The sequence below is a fragment of the Haliotis asinina genome, chromosome 2, assembly GCF_037392515.1.
Source record: "Haliotis asinina isolate JCU_RB_2024 chromosome 2, JCU_Hal_asi_v2, whole genome shotgun sequence".
Lineage (NCBI taxonomy): Eukaryota > Metazoa > Mollusca > Gastropoda > Lepetellida > Haliotidae > Haliotis > Haliotis asinina.
Window position 1 is genome coordinate 78520914 of NC_090281.1, and position 22729 is coordinate 78543642.

At 40.9% G+C, this 22729-nt stretch overlaps 1 protein-coding gene across 1 annotated transcript in view; it reads left to right on the forward strand.

The window, feature by feature from the left end:
• The first annotated feature begins 413 nt into the window (after nucleotides 1-413).
• Nucleotides 414-22729, forward strand: part of LOC137274381 (allene oxide synthase-lipoxygenase protein-like) — a 76988-nt gene continuing 54672 nt past the window's right edge. The window contains exon 1 of the mRNA XM_067807537.1: nucleotides 414-508. The gene's annotated coding sequence lies outside the window, so the exon portion shown is untranslated. The remainder of the gene's footprint in view (nucleotides 509-22729) is intronic.

Genomic DNA, 22729 nt, shown 5'->3' on the forward strand with positions numbered 1-22729 from the left:
TCCACTTCGTGGAAGTATATGTGGTAAACATTACATGGAAAATAACTTAATAGCATTCTGACAAGAACACCTAGGCTTAGACAACTAGTTTGTGTAAGGCCACTGAAGATTATCGGAGTATTCCCTTAGCTTGTATCGTATACATGGATAACTGAAACTCATAGCGTTAACTCGGGATGGTTTTTACGCTATAACGACTCTCCACCTTAATGTAATCAACATATCCCAATAACCGTTACCTGCTCAGGGCGAAGACCTGAGATCCATCTATTCAATGCCTTCCTTGATTCCTAAAAACTTGACACACGAGAGGCTCTTGTTCTTTTGGCCCAAGTCCAAAGCCTGTCTAGTTCACGCGATCCTCACTTACTTTGCATCCGGGCAGTCAGAACGCTCATCCATGCACGTGGTTCGGGCTTGCGCTATAAGCTGATAGATTGGACACTCAGCTGAACGCTGGCTTGGCGGTAGGACTTCTGTAGTACAAGCAGGGGTGAACACGCATCAGGTAAGACCATTCTAACTGTTCTATCTCTATATGTTGGAGACAGAGAAGTCATCATTGCTAGTTCTACCTATGCATTACCAAGACAGTTTGAAGACGTGGAATCAGACCTGTAAAAGACATTCGTTCGCGAATAGTGGTCCATGGTGCCTGAAGCTTTTGATCAAGTTTGTTATCGGGCAAGTGGAACAGGATGTGTATGTTGTTAACAAACTTAACTGTCCGACAGTTGGGATATCGGAAGTGAGAACTGAGACCACGGTTACTGGATTTTCTGTGAACTCTTGCCTCTATCAATATTGCAATACTTTACTCTTACATGTAGGTTCATGGGTGAATATGTAAGATTCAGTCAAGGGGTCTTGCGTTTCCCCACGTAACCGCACGGTGAATGTCAGATGTGAAACGCTGACGGGAGACTAAAGGGTAGTGAGTACTTCACTGGCTAACAATTACTCTCTGAAATGAACATATTTTACTGAAAAATGTTCATAGTTGAAACAAGAAACATGACGAAAAGGAGCCCCGACGCTTTTTTCATGAGGTGTGGAAAGACTTGCCACATTTTCTAGACTTGCCACATTTTCTAGGCTTGCCGCGTTTTCTAGACTTGCGTGGGTTTTCTAGCTTCAGGATCTGAATGAAAGACTACAGGGTGCATTACAGGCATAGATCTGCAGATTTATCGGTTAAATGAATAATCAAACATGAGTGAGAAAGATATACAGTTGTTCCAAGTTTTATTTCAGTCGACCATGCTTACATAATATAAGTATGATTACCCATTGTTATGATAACAGCGTTTGTTGTCCTACTGTGAAAGTGCGGGATGATTTACGTTCTGTACAAGTGAAACCTATATTTGCAATACCCCTGTCGCATTGTATGTATCTATGTCAACATACCTTGAACATATGTCGCCAACGTTACCTTCTGTCAGACATATCCCGTATAGATTTAGGCTAACGCTTAGTCTCTGAATATATATAATTTTCATAGTAACAAAGAAACCCACTTAAATTGGATTGAGGTCCTCGGAAGACCAGAGATTGAATCTGATGAAATCTAGACCGATTTCATTTAGGGCTTAACCAGTGCAGAGACGTCTGGGCAGTAGAAAAAAATCATTTGTTTCCGGTTCTGTGACACAGACTAGTACAGATAATAGCTTCTTGTCTGTCGTTGAAATGCAACCCCTCTTCTGGATTTACATTTGTTCAACCTGTCAAGGAAATAAAAACATTTGGAATGTGCATAGTATGATTATATACCGTGAAACAGTGTTTAGCATTCGGCGCATGTCTTGTTGTTTACTCAATTCGTGTCTAACCATATTCCTGGCCAGGAGTGCACGACTTTCACATATGTAGAGGTCTATTACATGGAAACAAAAGACGAGTGACACCGGAAACATGTAACACTTTATCGCGGTCATTTACGCGTCGACGTATACAGCAATGTAATGCTAAACCGATAAGATTGAGATCTTTTTTCATAAACATATGAACCGGCATCCTAAGTTGATAAACATTTTTCAGCTCCATGCTTTAGACTTCCTTATTTCACATTTCCGCCGGATTCAAGGTTATTATTCTGATGTGCTGGTTTATTCTTTAGCTACAGCCAGTTAAGATCCGGGTTGTAAATGGTATTCAGTAGCCCATGCTTGTCGTAAGAGGCTATAGTAACGTGATCGGGTGGTTAGGCTCGCTGACTTGGTTGTCACATGTCATCGTATCCCAATTGCGCAGATCGATGCTCATGTTGTTGATCAGTAGATTGTCTGGTCAAGTCTAGATTATTTACAGACTGCCGCCATATAGCTGGAATATTGCGGCGTTAGACAACAAACCAACTCATGTAGATGACCGAAATGGTGAGAGTTTGGTGAATACTTTCAGCTAGGAGGCTAGTGATGATCATTCATCTTTAGAAACACATTCAGCTAATGAGAACTTTTCTTGCACTGTGCGTGTCGACTTTACCTTTCGTCCCGCATTGCACAGTGTAGCTAAGCAGATTATTTATTACAACTAATTTTGATTAACTTAATTTGAGACTTCAAATAGTCTCGGTACGTGACTATGAGCATGTATGTGTATGAAAACTTCCTATTCAAAATCATCGTTTCATTTGAAATTCGCTTTTATATATCCTCCACACCAATAATTAACCAAAGATAGTAATCTGAATGGATCAAGACGTCTCTATAATGGATTGGGCTTTTTTTTCGGTAGGAACGTACACCTCAACAAATACGGTCAAACCTTGTTAAACCAAAACCCACTGTCTCGACCAATGATGTACGTATCATCCTTGCTGAATCACTATTGAAAAACGCCAGATTTTTTCTTGGACAGAATTGGGTGTCTTGCGTTGCGGTTGTCTGAATGACTGCCTTGCACCTGTCCACTATAGTCGCGCATGATATCATCCACTGGAATCAGATATAATATCGCGATTGCTAAAAAGACATGCATTCATTAGAATGCAATAATCAGAATAAGGGAAGGAAAGGGTAAATGAGGAAATAGCTAAAGAATATGTCGATGTATATTATCTTTATATGAAACATTTCGCAAGTAGCAGGGTGTCTTATGACGGCAAAGAGTCAATGGTTTGTTAAAATGAAAACTATTGTCCCGTGATCGCTTTCTTATAATCTTTGTTCTCTTATAATAATTAGTTATACCTTCGAAACAGAAAATATGCCAAACCTTCGTGGACTCTTTCTAGATTCTGACCAGCCTGTCAAGTACAGGCAAACTGTGAGAAAACGCTATGGTTCATACCATCCTAGCCTAGAGCTGGGTCATACGGATCAACGACAAGAAATGGTAATGAAGGCTAAAAACTCGAGTCTCTTAAATACAAGAAATCTTTTTAGTTAGTTTGGCGTTAATGAAAACATTTATACACGGTATAGTTCAGCCTTGCATATAGGTTTGCCTTTCGTCGTTCTAACTCGGGGTTTGTATTACAGTATTACGGGTGGCCGGGTACTGCTAAATATCAGGTGTGACACTTTATTTGTTGACGTTCATCATCGGATGAAGATGGTATCTCACAGTGTCACATTACATGATGCGCGAAGTAGGATTTATCGACAGTTACACGAATTATGACAAAACAGTCCATGAGATGTAAATATTTTAAGAGAACTATATCAACGAGCTTTTGTCGCGAAACCACCCATTCTGAAACTTCCATTCGGGTTTACGTCCTTGGTTCTAACAAAAACAAAATGGAGGCTCCAAGTGGAAGATATACCCAGTAAAGTTGGAACTGGAATCAAAACCAAGTTGGCTGCTTGCAAATGGACTCATATGAACGTTCTATGAACTGCTGGTGCTTGAGACATTCCAGCCATTTCCGACGTCCCGCACGACAGATGTGTGAGTGAGTTTGGTTTCATGCTTTTAGCAACATTCCATCAATATCACGTCGGGGGACACCAGAAGCGGAGATCACACATTGTACTCATGTAGGGAATAGAACCCGGGTCGTTGACGTGCCGAGCGAACGCTTTAACCACTAGACTACCCCACTGCCCCCATAACAAATGTAATTTCTATTTAAAACATGTACATGGGAAACATGTGGTCTCACCTTAGGCAAGTGAGTTTGTTCAAATTTGCCTCTGTTCACCCAGCAGAAAATGGGTACCCGGTGAGATAGAGTCCTGTGACTATAACCTTCTAGCGCCTAAGAGGGCAGCTTGTGTTATCCGGGGTAATGATAATCAGATTCTGATTAGAGCGTCCAGTGAGCAACTGGTCAGATGGATACTAGGCACTGTATAAGTAAATTATTATCATTATTATCATTATCATTCTGAAAGGGGAATTTATGTTTCAGACGGACACTCGTTCAGGGTAGTTCCCTAAATGTTCCAATATGGTGGCTTCATCAAGTTTCCTCATCCGGTTCATAAACGGGTTGTGTTGAGTTTGTGAAATGAAAACAGTTGTTCCTCCATGCCTCCCAGTAGGTAAAGAGCGCCACCTGGCGAGACGATGTGTATCGCTATGTTTCCAAAACAAGAACCACCTGGGCTGACTACATAGACAAACATAATACATTTGAGACTGTGATCAAAACCAGCCACAGTAAATCAAGAACACAGCTAAAATTCATTTGGGTCACGTTTGACTGAGTCTAAATAAGCACATGCATCGACAGACTGGAACAGTACCAGTTAAGAAAATACCATATCTTGATTTTGTATGTTGCTTGTTCCAACAAAATTGTCGAACAAATATTCCTGTTTATTTAATGAGCTGGAAACATTTGCAATAACTTGGTCTCATAGAAACTATTCTGCAGTTCTGCAAAGAAAACTGCATGATGTATGTGTTTGAGGCCAATCAAAGTAGTTTATTTTACTTTACAGATTTGTATGGATATCGGATTCTGATTGGTTGAGACCTATTCTGATAGTTACGGTGTTCCCCCGCTAACGTGTAAAGAGCGTTTCTAACGTTCTCTCTCGAATTGCCGAACTGTTACATCTGGTACATACCAACGGCAGTTTTTTTTCTAATTAATAATGCAAAAAGCCATTTTCTGAGTATTTTCCGCCTGAAATCGATCACGCCCATATATCACATTTCAAGGTCATCGTATTTGCTAGGAGAAACCTGGTTGGTTGGTTGAAATTCCAGATTCACTTTTGTTATTAATGCGTGTCAATGTTCCCCGAGCCGCGTCTCACCTCGTGTGAGCGGTGGGTAACCGTGTGGTTAAAACGTACTCTCGTCAAGTCGAAGTCTCAGGTTCGACTCCTCTCATGGGTACATCGAGTGAAGACCGTTTCTAATGTTGCCCCGCCGCGATACCTCCAGAATATTGGTAAAAGTTGCTTAAAATGATACTCACTCTGGCATCGTCCACAGCAGACCTGCATCATTTTGTTATGTCCGCCCACATCATTCTGTCATTCTGTAGTAATGTGGAAAATGTGTTCAGAGTGGCGTAAAACCAATGGCTCTCAGTACAACATTGGACAGCGTATGATAGAAACTTCAGCGACAGTAAATTGGAATGTGATATCGAGCACACATGCTGTGAAATCCGGAATTAATGGAAAGCGGTCATATGAGTGCTTGCACATGTACTGGTAAATGATCCTTCATGTGATCACGCCTAAGGTGCCGTTGAAGAAAACAGCCGTTACCCTAGGTAAGTCGTAAGTCTATTAAGGTATGTGAGTTACGATCACCTTACCTTTACGACAATCGTAAGTATATCTAACAAAGATCACCTTAGCGCTAAGTTAGCTTTGTACAGCGGCATAATGTGCCAACTCGCACGTCGGATACTCTGGCTCCGTTGTTCAAACCGATCTTAGCGCTTAAATGATCGTCACTCCCATACATTAACATAGACTTACAACTGGTGTAGCGCTAATTAAGGTTGTTTAGTGCAAAGGCACCCTTGACGTCGCAATCAAATGTTATCACTAACGTGTGTCATTGGAGCCTGGTGCAAAGCAACCATAGTTCTAGGGCAGTCTTAATCCTGTGTTAAGGCAAAGGAACAACGATCACTTTAGCGTTAAGATCGGTTTGCATACCCAGCTGTACTGACACAGATCGGTGATATAGTTTGATTGTCCTTTTATAGGATATGTCTGTGAACAGCATGTAGACAGTTTCGTGAAAACGCCCTAGTGAACCGGAAATAGCGAGCGCCTAGGTGGCGAGATATCCACCTTGAATTAAGAGCGTTTAGTTCATTGGGGAACCATCCTATTGCCATACAAATAAACTTATAAGTTATATAAGTAAACTGTTGCGATTTTCCATTGCAATGCTGCCTCGGAATTGGGGAATATTTACGAAAAATATTTATTAAAGGAGTCCTTTGCAATGGTCGCATAAAAGTCGCCAAAAAGACCACCACTTTTGTATTTCAGTGTACACGGAAACTATCAGTCCACCATATATAACTATACTACCAACAAACTTGTATACATCGATGTTTAATGGGGGTTAAATTGAAATATGATCGTAGTTTCAATGATATGTACCATTGACAAAGTTGGGGATATTGGATTTACAAGATTGATAAAACGCAACTGATGAAGCCAAGGAGGAAACAGGTGATGAAGAGAAATTAAAGGAAAATGTAACAGTTTATTCCAATCCTTTGGAAATGGTTCATCTGTATGGATGAACATTACTTTTCCCCATGCGCACTGGCTTGTGGTATGACCGCAAAATATATCCTCTACATTTTTGGATGGTATATTTGAAACTTGAATAAGTCTGAAGTGCTTCGCCGACTGTATTGTCTAGTGACGTTTATAATGTATAGTGAAGGTCAGTTTTCAAACATTAATAAGATTAAAATATGTTTGAACACTCTAAATTTATGTTTAAGTTTCAAAAGGGTTTCCCCTTCGAAAACCCCCCGAACGAGCATTTGATAAAATACTCCTGAGATTACAGATTTGAGAATACAGTAAGTCAAATCTCAAAGGACAGTTAGAACACGGGCGATTAGACCAACACTGAGACCGCAGGTGACCCTAATCGAGTAATGATGAGGGATTAAACACAGTACCAGGTGTCATTAAGCGTGCACGCCGGTCATCAGATGGGCGGTGATAAGTGATCAGTAATGACGTGTCCGACTATACGGCCAGTATAGCTGTCATGAAGATCAAATGCAGCCCTCGTATATGGCATTAAGAGTGTCTGAGTTTTTAGTTGTACGCCACTTTTAGCTATATTCCAGCAATATCACGGCAGGGACATGTGAGGACTCGAACCCGGGTCTTCGGCGTGACGAGAGAACAAATAAACCACTAGCCTACCTCAAAGGCATTTAGAAATTGGACGAACATATATACACGTTTCTTTAACAACTTCCTTGTATTCTCTATACCACGTTTCAGAGCTAATGTTCCCCCCTTTAGGTGACTACTAAGTCAGTGCACAAGTGAATATGTATACATATGGAAATTAATTAAGCAACACCAAATTCAAAGACACATAAAAACTTAACAAAGTTTAACGAAGTAATTTTGATGATTGATTATTCAATTTTGATGTATTGACATACAGCATGAGCTTTTCATGGGTTGATATGACGCGCGTGAAGCTTGCACAGCGCACGTGCATTGCTTTAACCTCAACTTTCGAAAAATGCACTTTTTCCCTGGGGTGTTTACAAGCGCAGGTTGTCGATTGCATTCGGTTTTTCATTCATTTCAATGTCATGGCACGTAGGAAATTATCAGAGGCCACTCGTTGGCAAATAATCGGCATGAGGAATGCTGGTATGTCTCTAAGACAAATCGGGACTCAAATCGGACGACATCATTCCATAATTTCAAAACTTTTGAAAAAATACCGGGCCACTAATGAAGTTAAAGACCTGCCTAGACCAGGAAGACCCAGGAAGACCACAGTCCGGGAGGACAGAGCTTTACTGAGACTTGTACGGCGCAGGTCCTTCGACTCGAGCTCTCGGTTGAGACAGGAGTGGCTTCCAGGGAGACCCATCTCGAACAGGACTGTTCGGAATCGTCTGAAAGCTGCAGGATACCGGGCAAGGAGGCCAATCAAGCGACCCAGACTGTCTCCAGCCCATAAGGCAGCCCGACTGGCCTGGTGTAATGACCGTTTGCACTGGAACATTGCCTCTTGGAGGAAGGTCCATTTCTCAGATGAGAGCCGGTTCTTGCTGCACATGGTGGACGGTCGTACTCGGGTCTGGAGGCAGAGGAACACAGCAATGGCTCCACGGAACATCCAGGAGACTGTGGTCTTTGGGGGAGGTTCCGTTATGGTATGGGGGTGCATTTCCATGAACTGCAAGTTGGATATCATTACCATCCGTGGCAACCTTAACGGTGTTCGTTACCAACAGGAGGTTCTTGACAGGGCTGTGGTACCTCATTTTGAGAATATGAGGGTCTCATATGGCAACGAGACCCATATTTATGGACGACAATGCTAGACCTCACAGGGCGCATGCTGTAAATGATTTTTTGCGGCAAAATGCAATTGACAGAATTCCATGGCCTGCCATGAGCCCTGACCTCAACCCCATTGAACATTTGTGGGACTTTATTGGCCGTCGTGTGAGGCAGAGAGACCCACCAGTCCATAATCTCAACGAATTGACGGCTGCCCTGCATGAGGAGTGGAACAGGATCCCCCAGAATCAGATCCGGAGACTCATCCAAGGAATGAGGAGGCGTCTGGAATCGGTGGTGCGTGCGCAGGGAGGACACACTAGATATTGATGAAAGTCGGTGTGCAGACTCTCAGATGACTGTTCTTTCTTTCCATGTGACATTTGTGTTAATACACCTGACAACAACGTCTGTGGATGAATAGTAAATTGTGTCCATTTTTGCATGAATTTAAGACAGTTTTAAGAATTTGGATTTCGTTGCAATAAAGCAAAGTCTTGATACTTTTTCCCTTTAAGTTGTTTGTCAGAGATCGTCTGTTGAATAAAAAAGTGTCAAACTATATCAACCCGGCATATTTTGATTGTCAGAACACTTCAAAGTTGCTCCAATAGAAAAAATTGGGGTGTTGCTTGATTAATTTCCAGGTGTATATATCAACAAGACGTGTTTACACATTAATACCCCCAACCCTACTCTTGGCTTTGTCATTACATGTTATTTTGCACATGAATGATATCTAATTGGCTATGTAAGTATACCGTTATCTTCGTACATTATCTCACCTTGCGATGTGTAAACATGTTTTATCTATACATGTATATAATTACACGGTTTAGTCACTAATTATGTAATTAGGGGTCAAATGAGCTTGCTATTATCACAATACATTCTCCAGTTAGATAAACATTTACAGTTTCGTGACGTAAGATGTTTGTAGACGTTTGTGGATAACAACGTCGCTCTATTTCGTGAGTGCGAGGTTTAGATACATATTTCTGTACCGTTGTCAGCATTCTTGCCTGACAATGGTACAAGAACCAGTACCGTAACGTCGCACTTACGAAATAAAAGAACTTGTTATCCATTAAGGTTGTCTGCCTTGAACTTCCAATACTCTAAAATAACAGAAAGAAAATAGATTTTCGTACTTCAAATGGATCCATCTTTGAAACTCAGAATGTGTTTCCTTGGTAATGATCACCCACAAGTCTACAGTAAACTGTCTGCTCCACTCACTAGAAATAACAGTGGTCGTTGTTCTTGTGACGTAAACTCTGCTATAATGTTGTTTAAATGCAGAGAGATATTTCCACCCTTTCACGGTATAAGACAAAATGTTATGGATGTCAGCTTCTGTACTGTTTACACAACGTTACTGGGCTATTCCTTGTCCCCTTATCAAGTCTCACCAAGTTGCCTGAACGTTTTCATTCTTGGACGCATAACACCATTTACATTCAACTGAATACTTCTTGCCTCTACACAGGCCTGTTCTCTCTACGAAATAGAATAAACATTTTTGCAAATTAGGATGGGATGGTATCTTCTATGCCACCCTCAGTGTGATTTGTGGTTCTGAAACCTATAATAATAAATTGACCATATGAAATAAATGTACATGTACTGTAATAATAAGGACTCGAGTGATGGTAAGAAAATACCATTTTGACGATTTTATATTCAGTTCTTCAAACGTTGTAGGAATGTGTGACTGATGGCAGTGTGCTCTTGCAAACTTGACAGGGATGTCATTCTTGGTGTTCAAAGTAGCAGGACAGTAGCGGGGCTTATATACCCTTACATCCCCAGTATATCGGCCCCTTGTTACTGTTCTTCTTGGTGTATTCATAACCACCTTTAGGCTCACATTTGACCTGAACGTTAGCATCAGCCATGGTGAATGATGTCCCAAGCACGTTATACTGGCCTTTATATCCACATAAAAGACCCAAAGTGAGCACAATTCATATTTATTCGGTGAACATATTTCACTTATTTGAGCTAGATGTCACTAAGTGAACATGGTTCAGATACAGATCCCCCAGCCCTAATCCCCTTGAATTTCAGTTTTGAGCTAGCTGGGAACACCCTGAAACGACTGCGTAGAAGACCTTAGCGTTTACAACATTTGTTTGGTCGGAAAATACTACAATAATGAAATTAAATGAAAAATCCACTGACTGAAACTGAATTTGGAACATTTATTTAACAACGCTCAAGGTCAGGTGAACAAGTGAAATAAAGCTATGCAAAAACTTGTCCAATGAGACGGTCGTTTATATTATAACTGCAACAATGGAATGGGAAACATGTCATGATTTAGCAAATTTACCCTTGTTGATTGTAATACGTTGCCAGGTAACCAATAAGTATCACCTCCTTGTTAACGTCACATTGTCTAAATTGCGCGCGTGCGTGTTTGTGACGGACCCTTAACTACTGAGCCCTGTGAGTAAATACTATCTGTATCAGGGGCTCCTTTGTATGGCGTAATTGAGTGGTGATTGATGCTGCTTCTAAGTAGTCGCTAATACCAGCAATAATTAGAAGGCATTACTTACACAAATCATGTCAGCAATTTACACCAATGAGGGAACTGTTTGCTTTTCCCTCAACAGCAGTGGTTGCCTTAGTTTTGTATTGTGGATTAACTCATTTAGTAATCCTTCTTTTCAAACTCGACATCACAGCGCTAAGGAAAGTTCAGCTGTTCTCTTCAGCAGCTCGCACAGTACCCGGATTCTGAACCAGCACAAGCTATTCTAGAATTAGGGGTGGCTTTGAAAAAAGAACGTAATAATCGTTGTTTGCCTTTATACCCACCTGTGATGTCAAATGGACTCGTCCAGAGAGACGAGTACTTAAGTTCAGGTCTGTTATACGTTGGCGATTCCAGCCAATTCCAGCAGGCATATTAAAGGTAAGTGTGAGAATGAAGTGTACATGTGAACTTCAGGTGTAGATTTGATACTGCGTGTATTTGATTGTTACACGTAACATCTGTGGGTAAGTTTCAGTGTATCTTGCTTAAGTTGCATTTTAGAAGTTGCCACGTACAATACTGAACATTTTTGTTTTAATAACAACCTTTTAATTTCGGAATAAATTGTTATTCCATAACGTTTGTTCAATAAAGTTTCAATCTATGTCTACAAATAATTCGATGATTCGACATTTCATGGTGCCATATTTCTTATCAGAGTTGATGCTTTGTTTTTCTCCACCTAAACGTGGATTCGACATCCATGATACCAGTACCATTTTTCACATAAAATGCGTATGTACGTATTACATGCTGTCTTTTATTTACGTCCTGATGAAGGAGTAAGAATATATACTTAAACCCTATGTTCCTCATTATACAGAAGTTATCTCCTTATAGTCGTGTTATATCGCCACTAAATGTCATTCAGATATTTCAGTCTTTATTCTAAGGGGTCGGTGGTGTAGCATAGTAGTTAAGGTGTTTGCTTGTCACGCCGAAATTCCGGATTCGATTCCCCACTTGTGTACAGTGTGTTAGGCGCATTTCTGGTGTCCCCCGGCGTGATATTGCTGGAACATTGCTAACAGCGGTGTAAAATTAAACTCACTCACTTTATTCTTGGTCAATGCATACCGTTTTTGACTAACTGTTTCATGTTGGGAGTCCAATAGTGTTAGCAAAAAGGAAATAAAACGAATAAATACATACATAATATACACTATATATAGTCCGAATACATAATATACACTATATCAAATCTGTTATCTATGTTTTTATTGGATGCCTACCCCATCTTCGATGACAAACCGACAGTAATTAATATTGAAGGTATTAATATTAATGTTTTGTTAATGTTTCTTAATTCTAGTTTAGCCTTGATGTCCGGAATAAGGCAAGGGGGAACTCATATTATTGTACCATTCACTTTTATTGCCTACATATGTATCATTATTTTCATGATGATTGCATTAGCCGTTAACAGTCTATGGAACGGTTGGGTAGCCTTGTGGTTAAAGCGTTCGTTCGTAACGCCAAATACCTGGGTTGGATTCCCCACCTGGAGACAGAATGTGAATCCCATTTTAGATGTCCCCCGCCGTGATATTGCTGTAATATTTCTGAAAGCGGCGTGAAACAAAACTCACTGATTACTAGTTTATGTTGTATTGAAAGGAAATTGAAAAGTGTGAAAGGTCACGATGTAAGATGTCCAGTATCCAGAAACAAAACTATAAAATGTTCAAAGAACAAGGGGTATTTCAAATATAAATAAGGTCTAATTTCATCTGAACCTTGTTAATGGTGATTACTACCGTCCTAATTAACTTTGATTACATCGTCCTAATTAACTTTACACCTAATACGACTTATGTTGAAGCAGTTTTAAGCAAAGCGTGTATAATCCCTAGTCGACCTCTTGCACTCAGAGCCAGGTTCTTTCAACTGGAACAAGGAATTACTGGTATGCTTGTCTGTTCCAATTATCAGCACAGATTGATCATTGACAATAAAGTTGCCTTGATCTGACATGGGATGCTATATTGATACGGATGGATCTGGGACAAGGATATGTCAGTGTGGTTGTGGTTGTGGGTGTGGGTGTGATCACGTCTGTAATATGCTGTAAAGTCTGGCTGTCGCGATACTAGAAATTTACCTGTCTTACTGCGAAAAGATGCTGTTGCATTGAGTCAGGTTCCTGGTACGCAAAGGGTACTCAACTCCGAGTAACTTAGGCCAATTACACAAGAGAGCCTAAAGTGACCCTCTTTACTCATTTGTTGTTGTATGAACACCATACTGTATGATATGGTTGTTTCAACTGGCATTGTTATGTAAATGTTGGTCTGTCTTTGACACCTAATTCGTGTGGCTTCGAACACTTGTCCTGCCCTTACATAGTAACAGATATTTTATCTGATTACCCTGTTTAATACAAGGATCTCATGTGATGTCCAAAATAAAGACATTGAGTGAGTGAGTGAGTGAGTTTAGTTATACGCAACAATTAGCAATATTCCAGCTACATGACAGCGGTCTGTAAATAATGGAGTCGGGACCAGACAATCCATTGACCAACAACATGAGCGTCGACTGCACAACTTGGAACCGATAACATATGTCAACCAAATCAGCGAACCTGACAACCCAATCCTGTTCGTCGCCTCTTACGACAAGCATAGTCACCTTTAAAGGCAAACATGGGTTGCTGAAGGACTATTCTACTCCCGGCCTTCACGGGTCGAATACCGATATGATCCGATTATGTTTGTATATTTGTTAGCAAAATCCTCACGATCATGGGTTTCTGAGATCAGCATCGCTTTAGGCAATCCTTCCACATTAAGCCGACACTGGGTCGGTGGGGTAGCCTAGTGGTCAAAGCGTTGTGCTCATCATGCCGAAGATCTTGGTCCGATTCCACAATGTGTACAATGCATGAAGCCCATTTCTGGCGTCCTCCTTCACGATGTTGATGGAATATTGCTAAAAGATGCGTAAAACAAAAGTCACTCAGTCACCAAGCTGACACGTTGAGTTATAACTGGAATTCTGTTCAGAGCGGCTTTTAAGCCCAACCCAGTCACTCACTCACAAAAGAAACACCGTCTACTTAAATCCACTGGTGCCTTGCTTTTAAAGACGGCGCATAAAAAGCGGCCACTGTCAACGACATCGTTGGTATTGGATGTCGTTAAGTCCACCAACGATTCTCTCCCCGACGGCAACAAGCATATACCTGTCGCCATTTCAACAGCTTCTCAGGTTGGTGGTGAAATTTCTAAGATGCAAATCCAATTAACCTTGGGCACAACGCTCCAGCCACCTCAGTATTAAGTTATCCACGCACTATTAAACATGCTCCAGTACACAGCTTAAGAGGTTGTCACTTTTGTTGTCAGTTGGGTTAATCTAATTATACAATCCGGTAATGGGACCTACGCGTATTGAGGTTACAGAAAATCTCACATGGTTTGCTAATTAACCTTAGATGTAATTGTAAGGACGTTTCCCATTGGCTGATCTGTGTGAAGGAGCCCACTGATTGGATTACTTTAATTAGCATATTTAATGAAGGAGTCCTTTGCATTTGCTGCTACCTGATCTCGTGAGATCTCGCTTATGAAACAGAAATGATTTTCCATGCACATAAATCCCTCAAACCCACGTTTGATCTTTGAAAGGTGTCAAGTACGAACTGCTCGCCTAAATTAGTTCTAAAGTAGATATAAGGATTTAACACGATGGGTTACGTTAGCAGGTGAAGTGAAAATGTGGAATAAATCTGAGCCTTATTGAAGCGACAGTGAAAACGAAAGAATGATGCGCCTGATGAAAATAGATAGTGATGCTGGGAACTGGAGGTAAAGAACGGATAATGTGTTGACTGTTCGACTTAAAGACTTAGAGAGAGTCGAGGTCGTATCGTGTGTATAACAACTCGCGAAGAAAACCAACCGAAGCAGCATCTGGATATATACAAAATGGAATAAGATCTCTTTTCCTTCGTGGATATTATATAAAACTGAAATCTACTTGTGCTTGGCATTCGAAGGATATTTGTAGATGGTATCATTCTTTACGATTCAGTTACAATTGAATTGATACAGTGGACGGTCTGGTTCAGACTGGAATATTTACACAGCGCCGTTACATATCTGAAATATTGCTGATAACAGCTTTAAACACCAGCCAATAAAAAGGAATCATTATGATTAAAATAAAATGGCATGATAAACAGCTGCTAATTGGTATCTTTGGCATCTCATCTGTTAACATCAAAGGTATTTTCTCCAGTCACTGTTAATATGGTCAAGTCACGAATATACCTTTGTTGTGCAATATATGAGTCCAGTCCCAGGTTCGATTCCCCACATGGGTACTATGTGTGAGGCCCATATCTACCTGGTTGTCCCCCGGTGTGATATTGCTAGAATATTGCTTGGATAGTGCTTGGATAGTGCTCAAAATGGCGTAAAAACGTATTCACTCCTACCTGTAAAGTCTACATAAGACATGAATCACGTGTACAGACAGACAGTCAGTTCAGAATTCTTACGGCCCTTTGTCCTTACCCGTCACTGTCAGTGATACCGCTGCTATTGGTCCTTACAGGCAGTGGTCAAGGCGCTCAGTCATGACGCCATTTCACGGGTTCGATTCCCACATGAGCACAACGTGTGAACATGTCTAGTCACGATTCAATTATTTACTGAAACAGCTGCGTGGAGGTCAAACGAAACTGTCTGAGTTATATTTACGACACCAGATGTGGTATGGACAAAACTTACTCCGATAAAATACCCCCCACACTATGCCACAGTATGGTCCTCGTGATCTGGTCTTTATGAATAATTTTTGTATTTGTATGTGTCCATATGTGTCAACCAACTCAGCGGACCTGACCACCCGATCCCGTTTGTCGTCTCCTACGACAAACGAGTGTTCCTAAAGACCAGTTCTATCCGGTACCCCTATGTGTTCTTTATGACTCAAAATTACTCCGGGAAGTTCATTGACACCAAGTGCATTCTGACTTGATACATCTGTGACCATATCATAAAAGGTGTATCTTTCCGGGAATTCCACTTAAACTGATGAACAACAGAAACTATACATCTCAGCGTGGTTTCACGCCTGATTTCAAATATCTCAAGCTAGTGATGCCAATATATAAGGTATGAAATGTACTGGTTCTTGGGAGTTAGGTTATATATAGTTTTATCTTTAAATACATACCAATTTCAGATACACAGTCTGATATGTATTTTGCAATTTTGTCTTTTTCCTTTTTTCGGCACAAAATCGTATTTCAGGAATGGTAGACGTCATGTTCATAATCCATGTTCATTGAAACAATTAAATTTTACGCAAATTATCCAGCCAAACAACAATGTATCTATGCTGAACAGCCAAAGTAACACAACTCCGTGTTTTGTCAAGTTTTTAAATGGACACTTGCCTGTCAACGACACTAGAATCTATGTCGAAACGTCGACTTTGACCGAATAGAGAAATTGTATATCCACACAATTATCATCATTCTACATCACCGCAACTTTAAATGCCCAAAAGAAGCTTTCTATTAAATCCATCAAATGGACCCATGATTAAATATGGGTGAATATCCTTCCAGGTGACAATTTGTCTCAGCAACCAATCCCTGCCACGGGATCGACTGGTCAGGCCCGGTGAATTGTTACTGTCCACACATGTCATGGTATTCCTGTTGTGTAAATCAATGCTCATGATGGTAATCACTGGATTGTTTCGTCATTATTAGCCGACAGTCGTCTTATATCGACAGTGGTGCGGCGTTAAATAGCTTTTGTGGGTGGTCAGACTCACGTAGTTGATGCATGTCATCGCATCATATGTCATGTCGATCTTTGAACTGTCTAGTCTGCTACCCGCGTCAGTCCCCGCAGTTATAATAATCCTTGCTTGCATCCCATGTACACTGTCGGCAGATTCCCCTTTGCTCTCGGTGCCTTTAGATTGGTACGTCCTGATCTCATGGCGCTGAACTGACGAGCCTTACCGGCCTGACTGTGTCAGCATCACCCGAACCCTCTCTGTTGCATATTGTTCTTTATCTGTAAAACATAATAATCTAGTGTTGATGCAAACCAACCAACGGATGGTCGTATAACTGGAAACTTCTCCAACAATAGACAAACAGTTTGAAACAAAATGTGTCCACCACACTCATGACGGCTTTAGGTATTGTTGCTTGAAGGGATGCAGACAGATGGGGGCTATGTTATACCAGAAAGGGTTATTGTGTATGTTGTATGTTCCTCACTCTACGACAAATGACAATACGCCAGAAAGTGACTTAAAACTAGACTACATTCGGTACATTCGGTTTCCATGGTAATATAGAAATCAATTCCGTATACCTAAGACATACCTGTGTCTCACCATTACATACCAATAAGCCATAAGCCATATTTGCGAGGCTCATGATTTTCTTGACGAGGTATCACCACAAGCGTTTAAACGATATCTGATGGAGTACGGACACCAGTTTGCGTAATACGTCACTGATACTACTATTTTTTACACATCTACGTAGATGCTATCATACAATATGAACATTCAGTAATTAAAAGAAGCTGTATATCCTGATATGAGGAAGAAGTTGAGTAAATAATGTACATTTATATATACTCTGAGAAACATAGTGATTAAAGCGGGCGTTCATTACAATGGTTTGATTTCCCATACCGATACGGACTCGATTACTTACAGACCACGGCCATATAGCTGGAATGATGCTAAGTGCGGTGTAAAACTAAACTCACTCACTAACCCAAGTTAAACATCCACAACCGATGTATGCGCCGGCGTTTCAGTCTTGTCTTGTATTACGTACATACAACGCTTAATGAAACATACAAATTCAATCCAGTTTCGTTGTCAGTTGAATTCGCGAATACTTTGCGGGGAATTTGAAAACTATAATCAGATAATTAAACTTGTACTGTTAAACATTGAAAGTACAGTTTACAAAGAAAGTACATTAGCTGTGTATGAAATAACACTACGTTTAGGCAATAAGATTGGGAATCAACTTCGCAAACAGATAAAGTTCGATAAAGTTATCGTCCAATTAAATGTCGATGAAGTTGCTATTGTGAACGTTACTGACGCTGTCGCAACAGAATTGTGTAATTTGATTAATAGTGATAATGGTGCTAAAGTTCAAGAGTTCAGTTTAGTGTGAATAATAGTCGACTAGCCTGCCATGGCTGTATGTATATATAATCATCATGATTGACGAACCTGAGGGTTATCACTCCGGTACCATAACACATATGAAGGAAGCAGGAATAGGGACTGGAGGTGCAGATCTGTTGTGGAAGTCTACAGCTTATATGCCTGACCATGTTCTTGCTAAGATCCACTCCTAAGATCCACTGCTAAGATCCATTGCAATGTAAGAGGCAAGCCAAGGAAATGTGCTAGGATCTGCATACAAGAATGGATACGATCTGTGCCAAGATAAACTATTTGTGTCACAAGACACATGGCACATGACACACTCCATTTTGTCTCATTCATATCCGTATCCATATCCGCGCCTTTCCCATCTGATGAAACAGGTAAAGTTTATTACCTGTGTATTCCAAGCAATACAACTGTGGTGGGTTAGATTAGTGGTTAAAGCGTTCGCTTGTCAGGCCTACGACCCAGGTTCGATTCCCCTGATAGGTATATACATGTAGCCCATTTCTGGTGTCCTTGCCAGTGATATTGCTGGAACATTGCTAAAAGGGGCGTTAAACATAATTCACTTACTCAAAATAATAAGAACTGGGAGCAAAACAACCACTCACAAGCTGTGTATAGTCACTGTATACATACGTTTAATAAATAAATAAATAAATAAATAAATAAATAAATAAATAAATAAATAAATAAATAAATAAATAAATAAATAAATAACCATGGAATTTACTAATGCATTTTAACAATTCAAACTTTGATGTCGTTGACCGTAAGTACACGAGTAAATTAATTTTATGGCACTTCGGACGTCACATCAAACATAACAAAGCACGTAAAGGTACAGATTGTAAGATATATCTTCGCATCGATGTGATTCTCCCCCACCCCCTTGTTAAAGTCACACCGCACCGCACCGCACCGCACCGCACCGCACCGCACCGCACCGCACCGCACCGCACCGCACCGTCAATGATTATGAACAGTGCGAAAGTCCTCACAGGTTAACTGTTAATTTGGGTAACGCCGACCGAGACCAGTAGTCTGTACTTGTTCAAGGTGCCCTGGGCCCATACGTCGCCAGGACTTTCTAACAACAGATGTCGAGCTGTCATTGGATAGGCCAGCTTCAGATAACTGTCAACGATAAGATGGAATTAGGGCAGATATAGATTTGTATGTGAAATCAGACAGTAACACCCAGAGTGAATGTGCCACACTCTGCAGTCATATGGTTTTATGAATAATCAACCAGGTCCAGGTGGAATACTTGGTTTAAGCACCAGCAGTGACATACTTGCTTGGATGGTTGAGTCACATTACCACTGATCGGTACTGGTTCATGTGATGACATCCTTCGCGTCCATGGACATCTTGTACATAACAATGATGAGCGGTTTTGCGCAGTCGTAACGCCAGAGGTCAAGGTCACGATTGGTAAGTGGTTGATTCTTCCCTCTGCCGTTATTACCATTCCAGTTATGGCACGTGAAGTCAAAATTAGCGTTCAGGCGTGTTCCAGTTTTCGATGTTTGAAGGCATTGAACTCACATTTTAATATTTAGTGCTGACATGTAAACGGCGACTGCGTGTCTATCATTGGTGAAAGTCATCTATGAGATATATATGCACTTACATTACCGCGCAGGCCAGTGAAGGTCCCGGGGTAGAATAGGCATTCAGCAACCCATGTTTGCCATAAAAGGCGACTATGCTTGTCGTAAGAGGCGACTAAGGGGATAGGGTAGTCACACTCGCTGACTTGGATGACACATGTCATCGGTTCCCAATTGCGCAGATCGATGCTCATGTTGTTGATCATTGGATTGTCTGGTCCCGACTCGATTATTTACAGACCGCTGCCATATAGCTTGAATATTGCTGATATTGCGGCGTAAAACTAAACTCACCCACTCACTACATTACCTCACATTGGAGTACCATGTTTACGTATCCAATCCTCAGACTCGAAATTTAGATGCATCTTTAAAAGTTGTCTTGAATGTCAAGGTAAGGAAGAAGTATGTTTGCAGTGAGTCAGGTCAATTAGTCGGTCCGTCTGTCAGTTTTGAGAGGGTGAGCATGTGTGTATATCACCTCGGAGTACACCAGGAACGGTCTGCACACATTCAGTCGGGTCATCGGAATCGAGCAATCCTATCACATGGAGGAGCGGTGGGGGTAGTCTAGAGGTTAAAGCGTTACTCGGACCAGCGGAAGACCCGGGTTGGATTTCCTACATGGGTACAATCTGTTAAACCCATTTCTTGTGTCGCCTGCCCTGATATTGCAAGAATATTCCTAATAGCGGCATAAAACTATTCTCACTAATTCACTTATGATCAGGTGAGCTACAGAACATGTTGCGTTCGATCGGTATATCCAAATAAGGTCACCATAATAGCAAAACCAGGATTGGATTCTGACAGGAGAAAACGATGATGGCGCTCGAAAGTAAGCGCTGACATCAACTATTCAGACAATACAAACATATTGAGTCATGGTGAGATTTGAAAGGTTTGTTTTATACGTCAGACACATCAGTTAACTTGGATCTTTCTGTTATTTAATGACGGTTTTATGGTCCCAGAACCTTTGTTATCGTCTCCAGTTTTAGGCCATAGGTCTGCATGGGTTCTTCAGGCAAAGCATCAGAAGAGTGTAGTCACCATGAGTTGGTCAATTATCAACGGGTATGAAGTTCATCCTGTTTAACTCGGCAATTCAAACCTGTTCTGGAGGTAATGGCAGCTGCAAACGTATGCCGCCTTGGCTAAAGATCGTCATCCATTTTACGATTTTCTCTTGTTCATAAAACCTTGACATTTTGCCTCGTGGCTCGCTCCCCTGATGGGATGCGCAGACGCCCGGGCTTAGGTACCTAGTAGATGTTAGTAATTAGGAGCCCAGTCCAATGAAAGCCTATTCATCGATAGTTCCGTAAGATGTCGGACGGCGCCTTTTAAAATGTGTTTTGTAAAGTGTTCCTGTGATGACGAATATGTCAGCAAGTTCCGCATGAGAATGAGTAATCGTGAACTGATCACCCCGGAATCCCTCGAATGGTCCCGAAATGTGAAAGGTAATTTAAAGAGGTTAATAAAAATTCTTACAATATTTAATATTAACAGTCACTGCTAACTCTATCCATCGGTACAAACTCATATGGCATACGTTCATATGTGTTGTGGTTCTCAGAGTCGAAAAATATTGAAATGGATTTGCAATCGAAATGAAGAAATTGATACAAGTGATTAGACTGTGTTTGGAATCTACCTCCCAGACGGCACCAGGGGGCAGCACTGGTATGACATGTTACACTACCCATGGGATTTAATCAAAAGATGAGATGATATGCTCATATTTAATGGGGGCTGAAAATTCAACAAGCAAGAAATGGCTATTCAGTGCCGATGTTTTATCTAGCTTTTTAACGTTGTGTTTTAGATAAATGGTTTGAAGTGTTTTGGGGGTCTTTTTGCCCGGTGATCTATCATTGTAGGTTCGAATCCCGGTTCGACCGGATTAGGTTTCCAGATTTGCCAGTATTGTATCCATTCTCGCAGTTTTCACCAAAGTAGTAGACCTCTGGACCTGCATTACTTTAGGATTTTGTTTGCATGTTGTTCATAGCCACACACAGCAACATTCCAACTACATATCGGCGAACTGTGAATAGTAATGTCTGAACCAGACAATCCAGTGATCAATAGCATGAACATCGATCTACGCAATTGGGATACGGTGGCATGTGTCTGCCAAGTTATCTGTTCCGGCATTCACCTTTTACCACAAGGTTCCTGAAAACCAACTCTAAACCGGATTTTCAATGATGATATAAACAGTGTTGAAAGATTCTTTACCCCAAGCACCTACTTATTGCTCAGTAAAATGGCCTGTTACATCTTAATTTAATTTTGGTGCTGTGCTTTAGTCCTGTGTTTTTAACATGATGATACCAGGATACATCAGTTGATCTGCTAGTGTTGCGTGACAGTGTTTAGCAATAACCCAGCACGCTAATGTGGCGTTCTTAGCGTGGTGCATTTTCCATTCCCGAAATAGTTAAATGTCCTAAGCGCTAGTCTGACAACTACACGAGTACTCAAATGATGTTACCGTTAAAAACGGTATACGCTCCTCTAGGAACAGGTAAACAAAAAGGGTTATTTGGAAGCGCTCAGGTTACGTTATTTTGCGAGGTAGCGTTATTTTTCAGAAATTGTATCGGGTTGCATCTTTGCCTAGATAGTTTTTATATCAACAGCTGGTATCTCTCCTCGTCAGTGGTTTTCAGCGTACCATGTATAGCTAGCTAGCGTGTAGATGGAAGACGGGGTGAACAGGGACATGCCTAGGAAGGTACGTTGACGTCTAACATAGCGTCATTAGGCCGAATGTCGGTGTTTCTTTTGAAGATGGTAAGCATTTGCTTGAATTCATTATAACAATAACAATATGTTGATTAAGTATTTGAGACTGTAAATGGAACGATGATTCCGTGTACTGTTGCACGTGGCCCTGTGTACGGTTGAACTAGCTAGGTTCAGTGTACGGTTGCACCAGGTCCTGTGTA